The sequence below is a fragment of the Xiphophorus couchianus genome, chromosome 13, assembly GCF_001444195.1.
Source record: "Xiphophorus couchianus chromosome 13, X_couchianus-1.0, whole genome shotgun sequence".
NCBI lineage: Eukaryota > Metazoa > Chordata > Actinopteri > Cyprinodontiformes > Poeciliidae > Xiphophorus > Xiphophorus couchianus.
Genome location: NC_040240.1, coordinates 21516874 through 21539318, shown reverse-complemented (window position 1 = coordinate 21539318; position 22445 = coordinate 21516874). Strand labels below are relative to the sequence as shown.

At 37.1% G+C, this 22445-nt stretch overlaps 1 protein-coding gene across 1 annotated transcript in view; it reads left to right on the top strand.

Moving 5' to 3' along the window:
* The window catches only part of LOC114155480 (zinc fingers and homeoboxes protein 2-like), a 152580-nt gene that overhangs the window by 52068 nt on the left and 78067 nt on the right, over window positions 1-22445 (top strand). The window contains exon 2 of the mRNA XM_028035393.1: window positions 1232-1397. The gene's annotated coding sequence lies outside the window, so the exon portion shown is untranslated. The remainder of the gene's footprint in view (window positions 1-1231; window positions 1398-22445) is intronic.

Here is a 22445-nt window from a genome sequence, read left to right as displayed (position 1 = left end):
CAGTGTGTTTTCATGGTGCGCTAGTTTAGTGATCGCTTAAAATAAACCAAATGCAGGTCTGGTTTTTTTTTCGTTGTTTTTTTAATTTTAATTTTTTATTTTTTTGTTGGTTAGATGTTGAAGAACTACTGTCTGTACCTTTTTTTTTAGATTCTTTTGTAAGGTTAAGAAGAAGCAGGTTCTTGTGGCAAAACCTTTATCAGTTGTGTTTCCAGGGTCCGTACACAGTATTGTAAAGCATAGGATATAATTTAAATATTTTCCAGATCTGGACAAGCATGCGGGTCTTTTTGCATGGTGTTTGCAGGTTTTCCCTGTGCATGTGTGGTACTCTGGCTTCCTCCCATAGTCCAAAAACATGACTGTTAGGTTAATTGGTTTCTCTAAATTCTCCCTAGGTGTGGGTGGGTGTGTGCATGGTTGTTTGTCCTGTCTTTGTGTTGCCCTGCAACAGACTGGCGACCTGTCCAGGGTGTACCCCGACTCTCGCCCGGAACGTTAGCTGGAGATGGGCACCAGCACCCCTCCTGACCGCACTACGGACAAGGGTATTAGAAAATGGCTGGGTGGATGGAGTATAAGCATCAGTTAATATTCAGGCACAAAACACCAATTTTGAGAAAAACAACCTTTTAAATTAGATAGCAAAAAATTTTAAAAGTTGAATTGACTCAGCTATTTTTAATACCTTGTAAAAGATTTTTCTGAACATACTCAAGTTTCATGCAAACCTTGTAGCTGAGATGAAATACCAACATGATGAACCACAGAGGGATGGAACTGGAAAGAAAAGTAACCTCCAGAACACCAATAAATAAGATCAGACGAGATAATTGAACTCGTGCAGTCTTAAGGTTTTGACCTCTGTCCACTGACTTCTACATTTTCTTTTTCTCTTTTGTCTTCTTCACCTGTTCTCCATTTCTTTCTCCATTATTTCTCTGTTTTGGCTCATGCTGCTATGGCAACTGCTGCTTTCTTTTTGTCATCCAAGTTGTAGGGCAGTTTTTAAGGTCCACCCTGAGATGAAACCACTCGTTTCATTCACACGTACTATCACAGGATTACAAACACCCACCATCACCTGCACTTCACCGTGTTCTCAATGCATCGCTATTCTGACACACACTTCAGTTTTACTGATGGTCTGATTGTTGCTCACCATTCTTTGATTGAATTTTTTTTATTTCACAGCTCTAATATTTTTTTTTTTCTTTTTTTTTACTTGCAGACACCAGAGAAGTATACCCCAAGTGCTGCTGGTTTAACTGACATATAATAAGAGGACCGACGAAAAGAGAGGAAGAGAAGGACAGACCGTGTTTGGAGGAGGAGGTGGAAGCTTACATCGGAGCCCCGGCCACTCTGGTGAAGCCCCTCCCCTTAGAGGAAGTGCAGTGAGTACCAACATTTTGTCTCTTTTCAAACGGCCCACTCGCTTACTTGATAGCTAGTCTATTGTTAGTGTTTGTTATCGAAGCTAAGATTTTATGATTACCAATCTACAGATGTGCGCATGTATTATGTGACAACATTGGGAAAGCAGCAGGAATCAAATGTAAATTCAGATGTTGGATGAAGTCTAGATGCAACCCTTTTAAAAGCTTGCATTCGTACACATTATCCCAACTTAATCACATGGATAATGTCAGAAGAAACAACTTAATGAATGCACTTGTATATACAACGTTGTATCTGCATTACTTGGTTTTGCCACATGGCTTTTTTGTAAAACTTATTTTTGTTTTTGTTTTTTCCTATGAAAGTTGAGCTATTTCTTGATTACTTAAACTGAAAATATACTTGTCATTCTTTCAGTATTATAAGTTTTCTTGTCCTTTTGTGGTTATAAAGGCCTCACTCTATGAGGCTGATTATTTTTCTAATTTTCAAAATGTAAAAATGTAATTTTTTTCTGCTCATTAACAACTGACATGCACTTCTGTTGCACTGTAGATATTTGAATTGTTCTTGGAGACTGACTAATAGTTATAACTCAACACCTACATTTAAAGTAAATAAACCTACAAAATCTATTTTAAAGTTATTTTCAATCAGTTGCAAATCATCATTTTCAGTCTTCATCTCAGTAATGGATCTCATTGCATCACATTGTGTGGTATTCAGATGAGCCTAAATGGGCTAAACTAGACCGATGCCTACTGAATTAAGATTTGCAGCTCATGTATCTTTATTTTGTGTTATTGTTGGCAGTGTATCGAGATACACAAAGTATTTGCACAAACAAAGGATTCCCAAGACTACTGTTCAATTTTCCAAAAGTGAGGTCAGTGTGTTGTTACTTTAAATAGTGACGGTCATGTTTGCAAGTCTCAACATGGCCACATCTGGGATCATGGATGCCACAAACTGACACATGTCGACTCAACAACAACAAACAGGTGGTATGAAACCACTGAACCATTCTGCAGAGAAACTGAGTTCTTGTTTTTTTAAACCCAGTTCAACTATCACTCTGTTTTTAAAAAAGACCAAATCATACTGGTTGGATGACTTTACTGTTTAACATGTTGCAGAGTACAACAAGTGAATGATGTTGGCTAACAGAATGAGGTGGGATGTTTAACTGACTGAAAGGAGTGGCAGTTTTTGACATGGATGATGTGGCTACCGACCGAGGCACCCTGGATGGGGTGGCAACAACACACATAAAGACAACAACAAAAAAGGTCAATTGAGGTTTATGAACCATTTATTGTTTGTGCAAACCCAGAAAAGGCATTTTTGTTTTTGAAAGATGTATGCTTTCATGCAAAGTCCTGTAATTTTACAGTAACATAATTTTTTCCTGGATTCAAAACTGTTACTTGTAACAAATAGCTGCTTGCTTTTATGGGTTTTTTTTATCATTGATATTTTTAGTTGTTTAATTAGAATACAATTAGCACAAATGGGTGTGCATGTGTTATATTCTTTAGGATGAAAAGAGACCTCTATGAAAAATAATCATTATTGGTTGATAACGTCCTGATCAGTGCAGTTTTATAAAAAGTTAGAAATTTGACTTAAGCATGTAATAATAAGAATAAAAAAAGCTTTTTGAAAATGTAACTTATTGCTAGTTATTTTTAATAACTGATTTACTGAAATAAAATTATTTTTTTTTTCCCATGTCCTCTAAATCTCCCGAACTTAAAGTAACCTTCTTCCAAACGGATGGAGGAAAGAGTGTAAAGGTTGTTGTTTTCAAAGGTGACATTTCCCTACAGGTTGCTGAACTTTAGTAGAGAAGTGAGTAAATGACATTTCGTCGGTCACCATTTGACAGCAGGAATGGATTAGTTTAATGGGGACCTCACTGGAGGTAGAAACGAGGACATGTAACTGTTGTCTCTTAAAGAGATTGTTGGGTTGTTGCTGTTGCTGTAACCACTTAGTGGAAATTTTGCCATCTGAGCATATTGCTTGCTGCAATACTGGGAGCTCTTTTTGCATTTATTATTCTGTTGAAAACCTACTATTTTATCTGTGTGAACTACTCAAGATTAATTCTTATGTGGAGCATAATGACAGTGTTAAAACATACAGCTGCCTTTGATAGAAGTCTCCGGGGAGATGATTGCATTGCTGTAGTATAAGAGTGCGTTATCCAACTGATGAATGTGTTGTGCTTGTGACTCAAAAGAGGCTTTCAGTTCCTCAAAAGCGCTAGTAAACAGATACACAGTGATGAAAAATGACAGACATGACTTTCGGCGACGCACCTGCAACGTTTTAGTCTTCATTTATTATTCCAGCACTTACGTGAAGCACTAAAGAGCATGCTTGCTTTTTCTTAAAAATGCAAAGAATACATCTCATCAGGCTGAACATTAATTTATTTAAAGTGAGAATTATTCTTAAAAATAGTATTTATCTTGTATTAAAAGTGAAAGATATTCAGTTTAGTTTGTTAATTTAGTCACATTTTAAATACATAATTTTTTTTGCATTTCTGATAAGAGGTTGTTATGTGTGAAGAATTATTCACACGTTTGCTCCAACATTTTATTTTTAAATGCCCCCCAAAATGTTTAATGTGTATGAATAGGATTTTTATCTACTGTCTAGTGTTAACTATCTGCTTTAACATAATCAAACAACTTGTCCTGTGAAATAGTTTTTCCGACATCGCAGCAAAGTCAACAAGCACTTGTACATGTTGAAGATTTTTACTTTATACTTGTAAAGTAAAAATAAGAAAATAGTTAGAGCCACATTAATGGAGCCAATGCCCCATTGTGTGTTTAATTAATTTCTTTACAACTCTAAAATTACTGCAGGAACTTAAATATTAAGAATGCTTGATACTATGTACCATTTTTGATACTGCATAGCCATTTCTTGGAAGAAATTGGCTCTTTCTAGTTAAGCAAATATATATATATATATATATATATATATATATATATATATATATATATATATATATATATATTAACTTTTATATAAGATTTTAACTGCTTTCTGGCTGTAGTTGGCATGGTAGCAGAATTTAAACCTTACTGCAGCAGAGGACCCAAGTGTCTGTTACTGCAGCACATCTGCCAGAAAAAGCCAACAATTTGAGGCAATGTGAATGGGTCAGTTTGTATTGAATTTAAAAAGATTGAGTATATTTGAATAATTCATTATTCAATTTTATTGCAACATTGATCATTTTGACAACCCTAATCGGGATACAAACTCATCACCTGTGTACAGTAAGGTTACTGTCCTGCATGTCTTGCATTGATCGACTTGTTTAACCACTTTTAGACATTGTAGAAGCTCCTCAAAGACACATCAGACCTGAGTGAAAAGGATAAATAATATATTTATTTTTTTAATATAGCACAGCAAACAAAAAGCGTGCAATCACAAGTCCTTTATTCTTGTTGACGTTGGACTGCAGTACTTCAACAATGGCCAGTTTAAATGAAGGCTACATTGGACACTTTTGCAGCTTGCTTTTCATCTTTCTTTGAAGGTAGGAGTAAAAGCAGATCAGTTCATAAACTATCAATCCCGAACTCAGCCGTTTTTGCATAGATGTTGGCTTTGAATGGCAGACATTCAAACACCATCCAAGTACAAGACAAAAACCTCTTTTGTAAAACAAAAACAAAACAGCAGGTCTGGACTCTAACAGGAGGATGAAAAGCAACAGTGGCCACATTTTAAATGAAAGCGTGATGACTGTTAAAGCGAGTTGGAGTCAATCCCAGTGATGTGTTCAGAGTCCCTATCTGCAGCAGTAGGAATGAGTCAGTCAGGGGAGATTCTGATGAGACAAGAGATAAGCTCCAGATCCTCAGCAATGTCAGGGTGGAGAAGAAAGGAGGAGGAAATATTCAAATTTACTGTTTAAATATATATTTTCATACATAGTCACTTAATAATATTTCAATCTGTAGGAACAGGGAGTTGTTTTGCTTGAAAGAACCCATTTTTGACCTGCTTCTACAGAAATTATCAGAGTAACACAGCAGTGTCACATTTCTGGGTTCGCTTTGTCCCTTCGGTGTCTTTTAGTGATTTGGAAAGTAGCACCTGAAGACTTAAAGAGTAGATTTTGGCATATTTTAAAGCTTTACCCTTAAGATGTATTTATTTGTTTGGAGTCTATTCCTCCCTCTAGATCCTTGTAGTGTTTACTTTGCCTCTCCCCTCGCTACTCAGCTTTAATTTGTTGAATATAAGAAACCTAAAAAAAAAAAAAAAAAAAGATTTGGAAATCTTGCCTTTTAAAGGCAGTGGAAAAGAAGAAAAATAAAAGCAAATAGAGGGTGAGTTCTGATGAGGGGTAAGGAATAATACCTGGATGGCTGAAGGCTTTTTCGGATGAGTACCTTTTCCCACTAAGAGTGGCTCAGAGGAAAAAGTCAGAGGGTCACTTTGAAAGACATGACATTTAATTTCCAAAATTCAAAACTCTTCCCCTCTTTTCTGCAGAGTGGCCTTCTGGTGTTAAAATGTGAGAAAGAGTTGGTTTTTAGAAGAGGAGGAAGAGGGAAGGACACATTAAAGTGCAAAGTGTCGAATGATCTGGCAGCAGAGAGCACAAATGAGTAGAATGAAAGAAGAGGAGAGATGTGATCCTTGAGGAAAATAAAAGAGCAAAAGAGAAGTGACACGTACTTCAAACTGGAAGTGAAGTCAGACTCAGGATGGCTGTAGGAAAGGGGAGAATCTGAGATGGATTTTCAGTCAGAAGTATACGAGCGGTTTCTCCCTTCTGCAGGAACAGCACGTTCTGTTCAGCAGGTTTAAACATGGCAGCGTCCGCAGCCTCTAGTGCCCCCGCGGCACTCAACTTAACTTTGTTGTCCGTGCTTCTAGACAGGCTGGCTGCTGCACAACATGGTTGTGTAATTTGGGAAGGCACACATTTTGGGAAACTTTTCAACAAACCTTGTTGAGGCTCTGTTGCTTGAGATAAAAGTTCAGTCGCCACATCTGGAGCCGGCATGGAGGTCCTTGTGGGTCTTAGATTTGTGCAGTGTGTCATACTCATGAAATGATCAGTTTTACACAGTAAAAACTTCAGGATGATGATTATTGTGAAGAAAACATTCTAAGTTCAGATTATCAAAGCGAATATTTTCCTTCGCATGTTCATGATTTAAATTATTTATCCATCAAGACAGGTTTGCATCTGAATATATGACGGACTTTTTCTTTTAAATGTAAATTTCTCAAAATTGTTTAGACATACAGGGTTCTTCACACGGGTTTACAGCCTCCTCTATATTTTTGGCATAACCGGATAAAGATGTCTAATAAACCTTGGACCTGGAGTATTGCTCATGCTAGTACTCATTTCTGTGCTACACAGTCAACATGGCGATACAACAAAGCTACAGACCCCCAAATCTTACAGATCTCCTCTAAGAAGAAGGGAGATTTATTTGCTGCATAGTTTTAGGGTAAAAAGTGCTTCCTCAATTGAAAAGGGTTAGAGTTACAAAGCTTGTCTGAGTAATAACACTATTCTTTGTTTTTGATACAGAACAAATGTGAATATATCGAGAGGGCAGAAAATAAGTCTCTGTGATTCTGAGATGTTTATAACATTATTTTCTGATCATTATTTGGAACTAGTACCGGTAATCGTTTCCTAATAGATATTGATTTGATTAGCCACAAAACCAGATCTAAAAATCTAAGTGCTTAAACTACTATGATGATTACCATCTAATTTTTGCATTTGTAAACTAGCACCACCACAAAGTACAGCTGGGACCGATGGGAATATTTTGCTTGCATTCGGCCTTTGGTGTTCCAACTGAAAGAGCAAGATTGCCATCCCCACAGGCGTGCTGCTAACATGACTGAAAACCCCAAGATGGTGAAACGAAGGGGCAGCCCATCAATTAACTTGTCAGATTCAAAGCCACTAAAGTCACTTGTTTTTAACACGCAGTGAAACACCAAGGGTTGGCGGAAGTGGATCCAGACCAAACACCAAAACACATGACATTTTGTAACTGCAGAGCCACTAAAAATATCAGTGAGCACTGAAAGGTCTTCTGAGATTAAACATAAGTTCCTGAGCCCCTAATCAACAATTCCTGCATCTGAATGTTCCAGCTGACCAGCAGAATGAATCATAATCAGTAGTCTTTGGGTTTATCCGTGCAGAAAACTGAGCCAACTGAAGCCAACATTTACCATCGCTTGGCTGCCATCCAGTTCTTTCTTTTTGAGCTCCTTCCTAAGCTGCAGCCAGCACGAAGACCATTGCCAGCCCTGCTGGGTGCTCAGAAAGGTTTGTTTGCTTAGCTGAATAGGCTCTCTGAAGCTCAAGCGATGGAGCTCTGTGCTAATGCTGCAAGGGTGGTGGATGGAGTTTGCACTCAGGTCATCTGGGCAAAGAATATTTGCATCAAAGGTGTTATGAAGCATCTCTCCTGAAGAATCTACCAAATGGCACAATGTTTGGGCTGCAAAAACAGCTCTGCACCTGATACTTTGTGATTTTTTTTATTAGTTGTTTTTTTTTTTTTTTTTTTTATTCAGAGTTTGACTAAGTTGCTTTTATGCTAAGTTACATTTCCCAAGTGTCATTAATAAGTATCAGAATTGTCAACATTATATACAGTTAATCCCGGACTGGAAATCACACTATTTTTCATAATTTGGTTGTTCCCACAACTTAGTCAGTTGCGACTTCTTTGTATTTTTTTTTGCTCTGCATTACGCATTGTTTTCACTGATGCGTTAAATATTTATTCAGGCTAGTGGATATCAACCAAGAATTACACATTACCATTTGCAGCCATGAGAAAAGCTAATCGTAGGCTGAAAGCTAGATGGCCAGAACTGCAGGAGCAAATCCACAGACGATCTGTGCTACTTTGTAAGATTGTCTTACCATACCACATCTAGATAACAATTTCTGTCTGTTGGTGCCACCTTTTGAAACTGGAACACCTATCGAGGCATGTGAACTGTTCAGTTACATCTCCATGCTCTGGTAGTGACTAAGGAGATGAATATAAATGACATTAGAGGGAGACCTCTTGGTGTTACCGTTTCTTGCAATGCAACCGCCTCTCTATCATGATGGATTTACACTGCATACGTCTCCGCTCCACTGCACTCTTTGCTGATGGAGCAAAGACATTCCATACCACCCTGATTTAGAGGGCAGATCTTGTTGCGTTGGAAACCTCCAGCAGACTTCCAAGCCAAAGTCAACAGTTTGTGTGAGTTTGCTGAAAAGCAATTAAATAATATATCGTTTGACAATTTCTAAATACGTATAGTCCGGAAAATATAATACTATGTTAGAGCCAAATTCAACCAGTCATATTCATAGATGCAAACATGTGAGTATGTTTGCTCGCATGTATTTATACTCACTTGTCTCATGTGGACCTATTAGTGTCTTTAATAAAGCTGATGATGGTGGTAACTTGCAGTTGAGTGCCTTGCCCAGGTGCCCATCAATTTATGAAAGAGAAGGAAACTAGAATCAAACCAACAGCTTTCCAGTTCCAGGGCTTCTCTTTTTAATACACAGTCACATTGTGATTGATGATCATTTTAATTATGCCCTGAATCAAAACCGTACATCACATTTTTTATTTCACTAACAGGAGATCTAAATGTATGAAAACATTGAAAACACTGCTGCATTTTTGGTATTAAGTGTAGAAAACAAAGGCTGCACAATTAACGCTGTGCCCTAATGCTGTGTCACTGTCTGATCATGATGTTGTTCGTCGAACCGCCATCTGTTGCCTTCAGATGTTGCGCTCTCGTTTGAAAATCTGAGTGCTAGGCCCCGCTTCAGGGAGCGATCGAGAATCCCAGTCAATTTTTGGGACTGGGAGGAGTGGTGCAGCGCTGGTGGGATCTCCACAACCACTGCTGGAGGGATGTGCTACGTGGGAGAGAATGACTCACCCCTAAAAATCCACACACACCTGTGGAGGAGGTGTGAGTGGGCAGGCAATGTGGCCAGGCAGATTGTTGTTCGCCTTTTTCTCTGAGTTGATGTGTGAAACGTTGACCTTGCTGCCGCTGCTGAACTGGGCCATCGAAACTCCGTTCTTTAAATCTTTTCTCTTTATTTTTTTGTGTGTGTATCTGTGGGTTTTCCTAAATAACACCTGTACAGAAGACTTTTCATATTCTGGCTGCAGCGGGAGAATTTTCTTTCTTTTTGACATTTTACTTATTGATGTGATAATTTTGAGAGGTTTCAGCTCCTCCACTATGGGTGCTGCACGTTCTGTCTTTAATTTTAACACTGTTTGTTTTTTTACTTTCGTTTTTTTCCTTATCTCCCTGTTAGAGGAGACTTGTGTGTTCACTTGAGAACATTTCTCAGTTCAGAAATTATGTATTTTTTCTCGGATCAGTTTTAAGTTCATTTCAACTAAGGAAACTGTAAAAATAAGCATTTTTTAAAAACTTATAAACTTATTGACTTTAATCAGAAAATTACAACACATGAATATAGTTTGATATAAACCATTCCACAGCAGGTCAGGTCATTGTCCTACCAAAGTTGAACCTCTGTCCTAGGCTCAGGTCTTTTTCAGCTTCTGACGGGTTCTATTTTAGGATCTATATTTAGATTCCTATTTTTAAAGCAATAGTTAATCAGCTGAAATAATTAATGTGGATATAAAGTGGCCATGAAGATATTGGGATGCTAAATTAAGATATGACCACATTTTTATTTTAAAAAATCGACTCTAATTACAAAGTCAATTTTACTGATCTTGTAAAAAGTGCAACTAAAAGACAAATGCTTTTAGTTACACTTTTTATTTAAATTATTAAGATAATTAAATAAAAAGTGTGACAGTATATAGTCACAGAATACACAAAAAAGAAATCAGTATGAGACACATGTTTGTTTTTAAAAAAAAAAGACCTTCCATTGTGGCTCTGCTTTCATCTTCAGATTTGATGGAAAGCTAAGCGCCATTCCAGTTTCTTGACTTTTGAACACAGGTTTCCTTCCTGGATCACCCTGAATTTTACTCGATTAATCACTCCTTCTACTTTGGCCATCCTGTCTTAACCGGCTGGAAGGAAAATGTCCCCACAGCATAATGCTGCCACCACCATGTTTCAAGGTGACAATGTCTTTTTCAGAGTGATGTGTAACTAAAAAGTTACATTCTGACTCCATCTGAGCAGAACGCCTTCTTGTAACTAATTTTACATGGCTCAAATACAGGAAGAAAAGCTTCGCTACAGAACAAGGAAGAATACAATTACATAGTGTTTTTAAATGTAATGAAGATGAGAACATGTAAGAAAATCCAATAGTTTTCACATTTTTCTGCATGGTCTACTTTCTCCTACACGTTTTTGATTTAAGTTGGTCATTTAGCATCTCGGAGAACTTGCCATCTGTGTATTTAGGTTGCGTTGGTGTCCTGAGCTTCTTCCTGTTATCATAGATCATGATGTTAAGATCAGGCCTCTGTGGGGGTCAGACCATCTGTTGCTAAACTCTTTGTAGTCGTTGAAGATGTAGCTCTTTGATTCTTCAGGGTGTCATCTTCCTGCCCTAGAATAAATCTGAAAGCAGACAGATCTTTTCGAGAATGACCGCAGAGCACAAGATATAGTATAAACAGAAGCTTAATTGAAGTTTCTTTTTTTTGTTGTTTTTGTTTTAGCTCTCTAGATGTTTTAAGTAATAAAATATAAGGAGTTCAGGATTTAAACTGCATGAAGATGTTCTTTCCATCCAGACCCCCCTTAGTACGTCCAGCTGCAGCAGCGGCGGCTCAGTAACTCTGGAGTTTATTCAGCACCATATAATTGAGGCCATGATGAAGTCAAGTGTTTTTTAGAGTAATGAGTGCAGTCTGGAAAGGTAGATCTGCCTCACAGCTTCTCTCAAATCATCCATCCATGCACACACCCATCCATCCGCAACACATTTGTTCAATTTAGTTAAGTGCCACTCAAGACATATTCCTTAAAAACAAAGAGAAAAACTAATCTCCAAGGAGTTCTTTTTCCTGCTTTTTTTTAGGGCTGGATGTGTCTGTAACGTACAAATTTACAACACTTTTAAAGACACAAGAAATAAAACATTTTTTCAAAATAGTTACTAATCCAATTATAGCCAGAGGAAATGTGTTTGGGGTGTTAAGAATGAAGAAGAGAAATGAGAGAAGAAAGCACTAAAATGAGCCAAATTTACTAATATTCAGCAAATCAATCCATTATGGGATGAGCTGTTTCTGAGTGAAACTTTAGCAACAATTCAAAATAATGTTCAATCATTTCCAGACTGAGCAGACGATGAAGAGAAATTCTCAAGGACCCGGGTTTGGTTGGAGAAATTAGAAAATCCAGTGAAGCGATAAATAATTTTATTTTCTGGACGGTTTTGAAAAAGTCTCCAAAAACTTTTTCAAGTTCAATACATTTTTCCCCAACAAAACGACTGCTTAGTTTATTATTGTTTTTCCCCTCCTGGAGTTTGAGAGATATTCAAAAAGCCTGAAGAGCCAGGTGAAAAGATGCAATGAGAATCAAGGATGCTTCATTGTGAAGTCTTACTCACACTGGAATTTGATATTTAGAATAACTTACTTTTTTATTCTCCTTGACATTGACCAGTTCAATTTTAAAACCACTTTTCGAAAGGTGCAGTAATAATTCACTTGAGTGCTGATTCATCTAATGAAGTATCTGGTTTTTCTTAATCAAAAAAAAGACTTTTAAAGGTAGATTTTTTTTCTTATTATTTGTACTTTAGGAACGTTTAATGCTGTTCATGTCATTCAAAAGACCATGGTTGAATGGCTATTATTCCGAAATACCTTAGATTTAGTGGTTTAGTTCTTCAAATGTATAAATACAAATTCAGTTCTTATGTTAAGAGCTGTGTTGAGACAATAGAACATTACCTCGATTGTGAAAGACATGTAGTTGATGCTGGTTACTTGTAAGGGTGCAGCAGTTTCACAACCAGTTCAGGGGAACTCTCTAAGTCTGTTTATCAAAAACTGTTCAAGTTCCCATGAAATGACACCCACTCTGAATGAAAAAAAGGCCTTCTGTAGCCTATGAGGCAAACCCTGGGGCAAGGAAAAAAATTCAAAGGACCTGCTGGTGTTTGTAGAGGTTATCTCAGAAAGCTCTAGGCTATTTTGTTTTTGTATTTACTCTTAAAACAACAACCAGAGATTTGCTGAATGCCATCTGTAAATCTACGAGACCAAAATGATTAACCTGGGGCCTGCCAGGTGGGTTCTTCAGTATCCTGTGGACCTTCCCTTTCGATATACATAGATCTTACTTAGATCTGAAAAACGTAACTGCTGTTGTTAATTCTATACAGTACCTCCAGGATTTCACTATTGTTTTTAGTTTTTGTTTACAAAATCACAAATTTCTTTGGTGCTACATAAGAAATATTTGCCAGAAACTTTGCAATATTTTTTTTTTATCTCCATTGAACTTCTTCCAAAATTTACATGTAGAAAGAAAGATGAGAAAAAAAAGGACAGACAGGTTTGACACAAATATTTTTATTCTTTAAAGAACTTAAATAGCTTAATTATTGTTACTTCCCACATCGATTATGTACAATAACTTGATATCAAGTATGGCTGATCCAGCAGTGAAGTAGAAGCATGAGCCATTGCCTCTTTCAGGTAGGAGTTTGCAGTTGCCTGTGCCCAATATGTTTGACCATTTTTGTGGAAAATTAGCAGTAAACTCACAATTGTGCAGTAGTGTGAAAAAAAGGTCTGATTTTTGCAAAATCACAGAAAACTGTACCAGTTTGAATTGGTTTATCAGACAAAAGCCCAACAAAACATGAAAGTTGGTGATTTTAACATGGCAAATTGTGCCAAATATAGATGGGTAGGAATTATTTTTACAAGGCACTGCAATCATATTTGCTGCAGCTATGGTAAAATAGACAGTTGTTTTCTCCAGCCTCCAAAAGAAAAAGAAAAACTGTAAATACTGCATTTTTATCATCTTAACATTCACTTTTATTTGCTGCTGGACTGTGGCAGAGCCATGTTGAGACAGACTTTTAGGTTAACAGAGGTTATTTATCGTTGTCAACACAAATGTAAATGCTCTGCTTGCCTTTATCCTGATTTCTTTACAAAAGAGCCAAATTATTGGTGGTGTGACATTTTCCATAATTCCTGCTGATATTTGTTTTGTGGCTGCAAGTAGACCTTGATGTTTGCAGGGTGAGTGTGGGTCACATGTCAAAGCAATATACGCATTTGTATGGCAGGTATGAACTCATATCAAGGCATTAAAAGCACCAACTGAAAGAGGACAAATAACAATAAGTATGAATAAAAAATGAGTCGTTTTGTGCTCAGGTGCATTCCTAAAGACTAGCGAGTGTATGCTTTCACAAAGCTAAGTTCTATTTTTTTCCCCCCATCTCTTCAAAGGTGGTCCTCAGTGATCTCAAACGGTCCCACCAGTTCAGGCCAATTGGAGATGGCCTGCTGGGAAATGTCTAAAATTGCTATTCCAAATTTACAAGGTGGAGCTTTGCCACTGTTAGACAGTTTAGGGAGAGCCGCGGTGCGTAAACCGTTTTAGTTCGTCCCCTGCTGTGATGCAATCTGTTACGAGCATCAGTCAAATCACCCTCTCTGTTAGAGGATAAGAAAACACAGCTATCAGCCAACTCAGTAAACTCTGTAAATATTATGAAGGATTCCCCAACCTGCATTTCCGCTGTAGATGAAGATGGAGCTTTTTCTTAGGAGGACTGAAGTAGCCGGGGAGCTTTTGCAGACATCTTAAAAGTGTTTCAGATATATATATATATCTATATATACACAAATTGATATGGAAGTGATTACATATGGACTATGTTTCCAAATATTCAATTTCCTGGTCTTCCTTCTCTTTATTCCAACCCTTTAAAATGTAATACCTGCTTAAAATAAAGGATACATCCTTAGAACTCAAGGGTTAGAAATCATTGCCAAAACAAAAAAGAGAATAGTTTGTGTAAGCAAAATGATATCTGGAGAGTTAAAAAGGTTGCAAGATTATCTTTACCATTTATCTTTCTAATTAGGATTTAACAAGATAGAATAGCAAAAACAAAAAGTAAAGGCTGACTTAAGCCTAGTAATAGTTTAAAATGCAGTTTAAAACGACATTTTCAGAATAAGACTAACATGCGGTGCTCCTTTACATTAAATACAAAGACTGTCTGTGCATCGGGAAAGTTTTCAAATAGCTGATTTTTCTGTCTCGTAAGCAAGCTTAAAGTTTGATAGACTTTCTTTTGAACGGTTTCTGTCACATTCTATGCTGCATTCCTGCTCACAGTCCCTGCCGTTCATACTGTTTGCTCTCACCTGTGCTGCTGCCCAGGTAACCACGTGCTCGCCTGTCTTCGAGCGTTCCTGTTCCATATTTACATTTCTGATTATGTCCCTGACACAGTCGGACTTCAATATGACTTCTGACCACCGCTTCTATTACTACCCTTCAGGGCTGTGAGTGATTTTGGCTCTGAATCTTGCTCCCTGTTCTTGACCACTGATTATTCTGGGCCTGTTCTGCCTCCTCTGCTTGCCCTCAAAAACTATTGTATTTTTGGTATCTGTGACATCTTAGTTTGTGGTATTAAGCACATGTAGTCATTTCTGTATAGTCCTGTGGGTGAAACAATCCCCAGTAAACAGATAACCTCAATTCCCTTGGAGTGTATTCTTCAAGGATGCTAGTATGCTGAGGTACAAATCTCAGAGGAGTTTCAACAAACTTTTATCAGGCAAAGTCATACTTTCTGTTTCTGCTATATACAGGAAGAGACTGCAGAGTTTGACCAGAAACCAGAACCAGATGAGAAGCTGCCATTTTTCTCTTTATCTTTGTAAAGAGAAAACATCCTTTAACTGTTTCTGGGTTGTAGTCTTAGTTTTGTGTCCAATTGAAGTACTTCAATTATTATATCTTCTGCCAGCTAACTAGCTATGCTACGCAAAGACAAAAGGTTTAGAAATAAATGTCTCTACATCATTCAGCAAATACAAAAGAGCCAAAAAATCATGTAATTACTGCAAAAATGGAAGCAAAGTTATTATGGTTTAGATGAAAGATTTCATGCAAATGTCTGACATCATCATTTTGTTTGTCTTTCTCTCTTCATATATACAGGAGCAGTACAAGCCTGGTAATATTGCACAATGCACATTGACATTTAATGGCATTAACAGCCACCTGTTTGCAGATTGGTTTTGTTTAAATGCTAAATGTTTAGATGTAATTATAATAAAAAAACGGACCAGAGATGAGGAGGATAATGGATGTTATAGCTTTTGCAGTAGCACTAAAACTGTTTCCACTGTGCATATTATTATATATTAATGTATTGTTGGAGTTAGAAGTAATAAAATAGGCAGTTATATGCGTTCTTAATGAGGGCTTCAGGTATTTATGGATGTTAGCTGAGTGACTGTGGTCCCTAACTCCCATGAATACCAGAGGTCCACTGTATTGGTATTTGGAATATGCATAAATTTGATGTATTTTTATTTCCCAAAGAATCACACTAGAACAGGAACCATGGTGAAGCCATAAAAGCAGATTGGTTTTAATTTTTCTCAAGGTTTTAGTTCAGGGTTGCTGGCTTTTTCTCTGTCCAGGACGCTAAAATGTATGTCTGGATACTTAAAGAGAGGTGATCTAACATGACAAATGTGAGGAATAGTGCTTTATATACTACGTAGTCATCTCTCCACTGTCTCTTTGTGGAGAATTTGGTCCGTGCTAATGCTTTTTGAAGTGAAAAGGTCTTTTTAAAACAGTTAAATCATGCTTTCATGAAGCCTCCAAGGTCTCACTTAGAGACTGAGGATGAGAGTTCAGTGTGAAAAAGAGTTAAAGGTGTTTGAGCTTTTGAAGAAATAGGGAGGAAGGATACTAATGGAAGAGCTTCTGCTTAGCTCTTTTTTTTTTAGTACCATGGTATTCCAAACAATCCCCTGATGATAGAGGTGTAACAGAGTAGGAAGAAACAGAAAAGGCAGTGTAGCCAAGGAAATTAGTCTTTTATCAGCACAACTCTGTGTTGCTGATACATCTTATAAGAACTGTGTCTTTTCCTGTTGAGTCAGTTTTTCTGTTTACCGCCTCTTTGTGCTTCTTTAAAGTAGGTTTTATTTGATTTATTTTTGTTTCTATAGAAAAAAGGCACAGTGAGTCTCCAGCTGTGCTAAATTATGTTGTCTTTCTTTCCTTCTTAACTATATTTCTTAGAATTTATTCGCCATTACTGATGAACGAATATTCCAACATAAAAGAAATCTCCTCAAAGGTTTAACCAACACAACAGACCAGACCTGGACCATGTGTTTGTGTGTACGCCTGAAGGCAAAATCCAGCCTGAACGTTGTTACACAACTTCTGGCAACAGGCCGTGTTTGTTTGGGCTCTTTGAGCTATTTAATATATACGCTATTCTTCCTGTGGATATTGTGTGTAACATATTTGATTTTTGGAGGTGTATGCTGAACTGCAGTATACTGGTTTTTACAGAAAAATGGACTTTCAAGGCATGATTTCATGCTCTTTTTAATTCTTAGTTAGCAATCTGTTTTTTTGTTTTTGTCTTGGTACAGGGTGCTTATGGAGAGAGAATCTCAAATCTTATGTTCAAAGGTTCATAATTCCTTTCTAAATGAGGTTAAAGCCACAGTTTCCTACGGTGAAGTATTATGACCAAATAAAAGAAAAATAATAATTGGCCAGAAGAGAAACTATTCACCCGAAGCTGAAATTTTGTGATTAATTTAACATATTTACAAGAAAAAATATTTGGTGAAACTGTCAGATTTTCAAAAATTACAGTTTTCCATGATTTAATGGTATACATTTACAATACCAAAACTCAGATATTGTCTGATATTATACAGTCAGAAATTTGCGGGACAAGAAATCTTTTTACCATAAATAAAATGCCAGAAATCCATAATGTTAGAGTGCCACTTTGGGGATGCACATCTGGGTATTTTTTCAATGTGTAAGGGCTCTTATCATGTATCAAAGTTTCTTTTTTTAAAAGTTGTGAAATTAATCTGTTTGTTGGCAAAAATTTACTCCCGGATGGCTAATTATTATTGTTTTCTATCTTGTATAATGGTCGTAACACACTGTCATACAGAACAACTGGTGATTAGCAATTCCCTTTTTATTTAATTTGCTTCTAACATAAAAGCAAGGAAATGGCACTTTGTTTTTGCAATTGTTTGTCTGTGACTTTAAACCATATTTTTGAAAGTAAAGCATAATGAGCGCTCTAATTTAACAAGAAACTTGATTAAACAAGATATGTTTTATCTTTAAGCAAATAAGAGGGTGTTTTTTGGCTAATGTTGATTTTGTTTTCTGTTTTCATATTCCTTGTTGATATTGGCTTATGTATTTGCAGTTTACGTTAATCGTGTCAACAAAAGTAACACTGCTTCATGAATTACTAGTATTGGTGGGACTTGACTAACATTTTTTTTAACCAAGTTAATTGAACACAACCATAGTTTTTCCAGGGTCCCATCAGATTTATTTATTTATTTATTTTTTTTTTTTACGAAAACATTTATCAGTAGAGCATTATACTGGCCCTACACCTGTGGAGCATTACACTTGCTGATGATGAGGCCTGAGCTTTTTTTTTTTTTCCTCAGTAACAACATCCTGATTTTCTGCAAGTAATTCTTCCCTGGGGGGTTGTGAAGATTCAAAGCTGAGCAGAAATACACTGTACAGAAACTTTGATATCTCCCTAAGCACTTTCCCTTGGTTCCATCCTTTATTTTTCAATTGTTTTGCTAATGGTTTGTCAGGGGGTTGTGGTAATAATTTAACAGATCTTCATTTACTCTGTAATAAGACTCCATTATCAATAGGCCCAACGGCCCCCAGTTGTGGACCTGTCAGATAGATTTCAGTGTTTTGTTTTCAGACTCTTTTCAGGGTGTATCTGTTTGGATACATATTGGCGACTATCGGATAAAAAAATGGTGCTCTCAAGACTCAACCGTAAATTTTTCCTCCATGCAGGAGTGTATACAGATTATTTGCAGGAAATTGCAGATACGCACATGGACATATATGCCATTGTGGCTCACAGCTGGAGTGGCGTTGCATATCCCAGATAAGATTGCTCACATCTGCACAATTCTGCACAATATTGCTCTGGGCAGTTGAATTAATTTGATGCTGTACTGTCAAATTAACCTATGTGGCTAAGCATAGTCAGATAAAGTCAGCATCTTATCCTACACTTCTTCAATGTGATAATAGAATACCAATATTTAGAAGGTATTAGATTTACACAACTTTACACAATATTTGCAGATTTCTTTACATGGCAAACTCATTTTACCCATTCTTCCAGCTCTATGCTTGTGATAACTGAAACAAGTGTCCTCTGTAAATGATAGTTAACTTAGCCTAGTAAAAACCAGCCCCTTATTCTACACTATTTGCTTTGTACAGAGGGTCTGGACTCTTGGTTGTTGAGAAATTATTATGGTCTAGAGGCATGGTTTCTGCTAAAGGTTTTAAAAGTTACCCAATCACTAACATTTTGCCTTGACGTATGTAATGTAATGTTTGACGCTATAAAGCTTACCAGAAATTGCCTGCGCTGTAAACACCTATCCGCCACTGTGAAGAGAGAAGTACCAAGCCGAACGAGGCGGCTGTTAATGTTACTGCAATATTTGGAAGCGTGACCAACATGGACTTGTACGCCTTTGTTCACTTCCTCCACTGCCATTGCTAAAATTACAAGCAGACAGCAATTCTAAAGCAGTGCAGAAAATTTACGTCATGGTTCACAACGTCTCCTTCTGTTTTCTGATTGGCCCAGTAGAAATTCTGCTAAAGAGATTCTTGTCAATGGGAGAAACCCCAGACTGAGCTGTGAAGGGAGATTAGAATCCAGCGGAATTGCATAGGAAGACAATGGTCAGGGTACGATTAACTCGATCTGCTATAATTATCATTACTAACTGTCTGTCTTTTGTAAAGACCACATGGAAATTGGACTGTTAAGATTATTACACCCACATCTTTGTAACTGCTTAATGAATGAAGCCTGCTGAAGCGTTTAGGAGCACTTTCAGTCATATGAAGTCAACACTTTGAGTTTTGTAGGTTGTTTGTTACTGCAGGAAACCTTTGGGAAAACTGAGTTTGCTTTACCAAGATTACTTTAAAGCTAAGTCTGCTCAATATTGGGCATCCATCCAAATCTGATTTTTTAATTAACATATTGTGTATGCTTAGCTTGTAAAAGAGAGACTATTTCTGAATGTTTTCTATTTTTTAAAATGCCTTTCGTAAAATGTTATGATTCCTTAGAATAGACAGTTGGTTCTGCCATTCTTGAAACGTCACGATTACAACAAAAAACAAAATAGCTTTTATAGTTTGTTTTAACATTTGGGACTGTATTTGTTTACTGTCTAAGGCCATATATCAAAATGATTACATGGCATCATAGCTGTTAAGGGAACAGATGTTCCCTTTGGAAGGTTAAAAGCTTTAGCTGTTGAGTTTTAATTGTGATACAGTCTGTTGGGGTGATAAAACACACCTCCGAATGCTTCCTGTTGGGGTGACAGCCGGTTTCCAGAAAGCAGGATTCAAAGATCAAACCAGCAAATACTGCTGAACATGAAAGCATGTAGGTTTTCCTGTGTGCCTTTCTAGTTGGGTTGGAGCTGCTCACAGTGATTATTACCTGATCTTGATTGCAAATTAAATATATACATTTCCAGTGGTTGAACAGAAAGAAGTGTGGCCTCTGATCAGCTCTACATCTGTGCTCTATTAGCTTGTTTTTGGCTTGTCTCTGTACAAGGCCTTTGGCTGCATGTGTATTATTGTGTACGAGCTAACATGTGGGACTCTGAGGATTTTTTCCTAATCTGTCACAGGAATTAACAGGATGTTAGACTACAAGAAATTACACCAACTCGCAGTTGTCTATCAGTCTTTGTTTATAGCAACAGGAGATTAAGACCCATCTGCTGTGTGTATGTGTGTGTGTAGGGGTGTGCGCTCACCTGTTTGGGTGGTTGGGGTGTTGTAAGGTTTATTCTGGTTGAAAAATGGGGAAGAAAGGAGATGAATTTTATATCAATATTGTTTTTGAGCTTCAATTGCCTTTACAGGAGAAGAAAGAAGCAGCAGCAGCAGCAAAACTATAAAAGTACAGTAAGTTGTATAAACGCACTGTGCAGAATTTGGTGTGTGTCTGAAGATCAAGCATTGTGCATAGTGAGTGTTGTGTTCAGCTGTGTGTGAATGATAATGACCTCTGACTCTGCTGCTTTCCTGTTACTTTACTGGATTAGCTCCCCTCCACTGCACCGCTTCTGGACACACAGCTGGTAAATATCAGACTCTGCAACCTGCCTACATTCTAAAGTGCATGGGGTGGAAATAAGAGAGGATGTGCAACACTTAGCCTTTGTGAGTACATTAGGTATGCAACCTGCAGAAGTGCCACTCCAGCAGATAATGATGAGGTATAGAAAGGCGGTTCTGTTCACACTGTCGCAACATTAAATCAGATTAATTACAGTGTCGGCCACATTTTATTGACGTCCCTGCTGGAGATGTGCAAAAAGCTGTGAAGCAAATCTAAAATGTGTCTGTCATTGCAGTAAAATACACTTAAACAGGAACATTTACAAAAAATCTGATTATTTATTCAAGTGGGTAAATTATCCCACATATCACAAATATACTGTATATATCTCTCTCTATATATAGATAGATATCTCAACGGAGGTGCAGCAGCATTGGAACACTTTACAATCCTTTCAAAATAAATGAAACTGAAGCGCTTTTTAAAATTTCTGCTTTACTTTTTGAAGTTGATCAGAGTTTCAAGTTGCTTTTAATTAGTAGTCCATGACTTTTTCTTTCCCTGGGGTATACGTTCGAGTCTATTTCTTTCAGCCACAAGGGCACAAGGCTGGATGGGCACCCAGGTTTTTCTTGCCAGTCTGGACATGGAGCTTAAGAAAATCTCCAAATATCTCTGTTGAAGAACTTCTGCAAAGTGTAGCATCTTGGGGTCACCAAGTCTCCATAACAACCATTAGACTCTGCATGCCAACCATTTTTTTCTTGGGATTGATGCCAGTAAGAAGCATTTTCTAGAGTTTGCTAAACTCTGCTGGGACTGTAACTGGAACTGACACTAAGATTTAATATTTCAGCAACAATCCCTACAACTGAGTTTGGCATGAAATGAAAGACTGATATGTATAAATGCACCTCAAACCCACTATTGAATGTGATGAAAGATCTGTGATGCTTTAGGTAGATGTGCCTTCTAAAGGACTTTGAAACCTTTTAAGAGTATATTGCATCATAAATTGTTTGAACTGCTTCTTTTGAATAAAGCCTTTATTAGCAAACTGAAAATGAGTCAACATTATGTCTTTTAGCAGAATAATGATTCAAAACCTGTGGCTTGATCAATGAATAGTTCATCAGAACTAAAAATCAACTTTATTCCACGGCCACATACAGTAAGTCTCCAGTCCAATAGAAAACTGGTGTGATGAACTGAAGAAAAGACAGAATGAGGATACCCAAAACTCTGGATAGGAGAGATTGTCTAAAGAGGAATGCTCAGAGACATTTTTATAGGGGAGCTCTACAAAATATTAACAGCAGGTAGTTTAATAATTGTGTCACATTCATTTTGCCAAAGAAAAACAATTACTTCCTAATATTGAATTTCTTCCCACTGCTAATTGAATGAGGTCAAATTGTAAATTGGAATTTTGTTTTTCTGGTGTCCAGTTATGTTACTACAATAAAAGATGAATACATTTTTTCTTGCACATATTTACTTGGACTTCTTGGCAGTCTTTGTATGTTCAAATTCACTTAATAATCAGTATCGGATTATTCTAAGACCACTGCACCAAACCAAAACTCTAAACCTT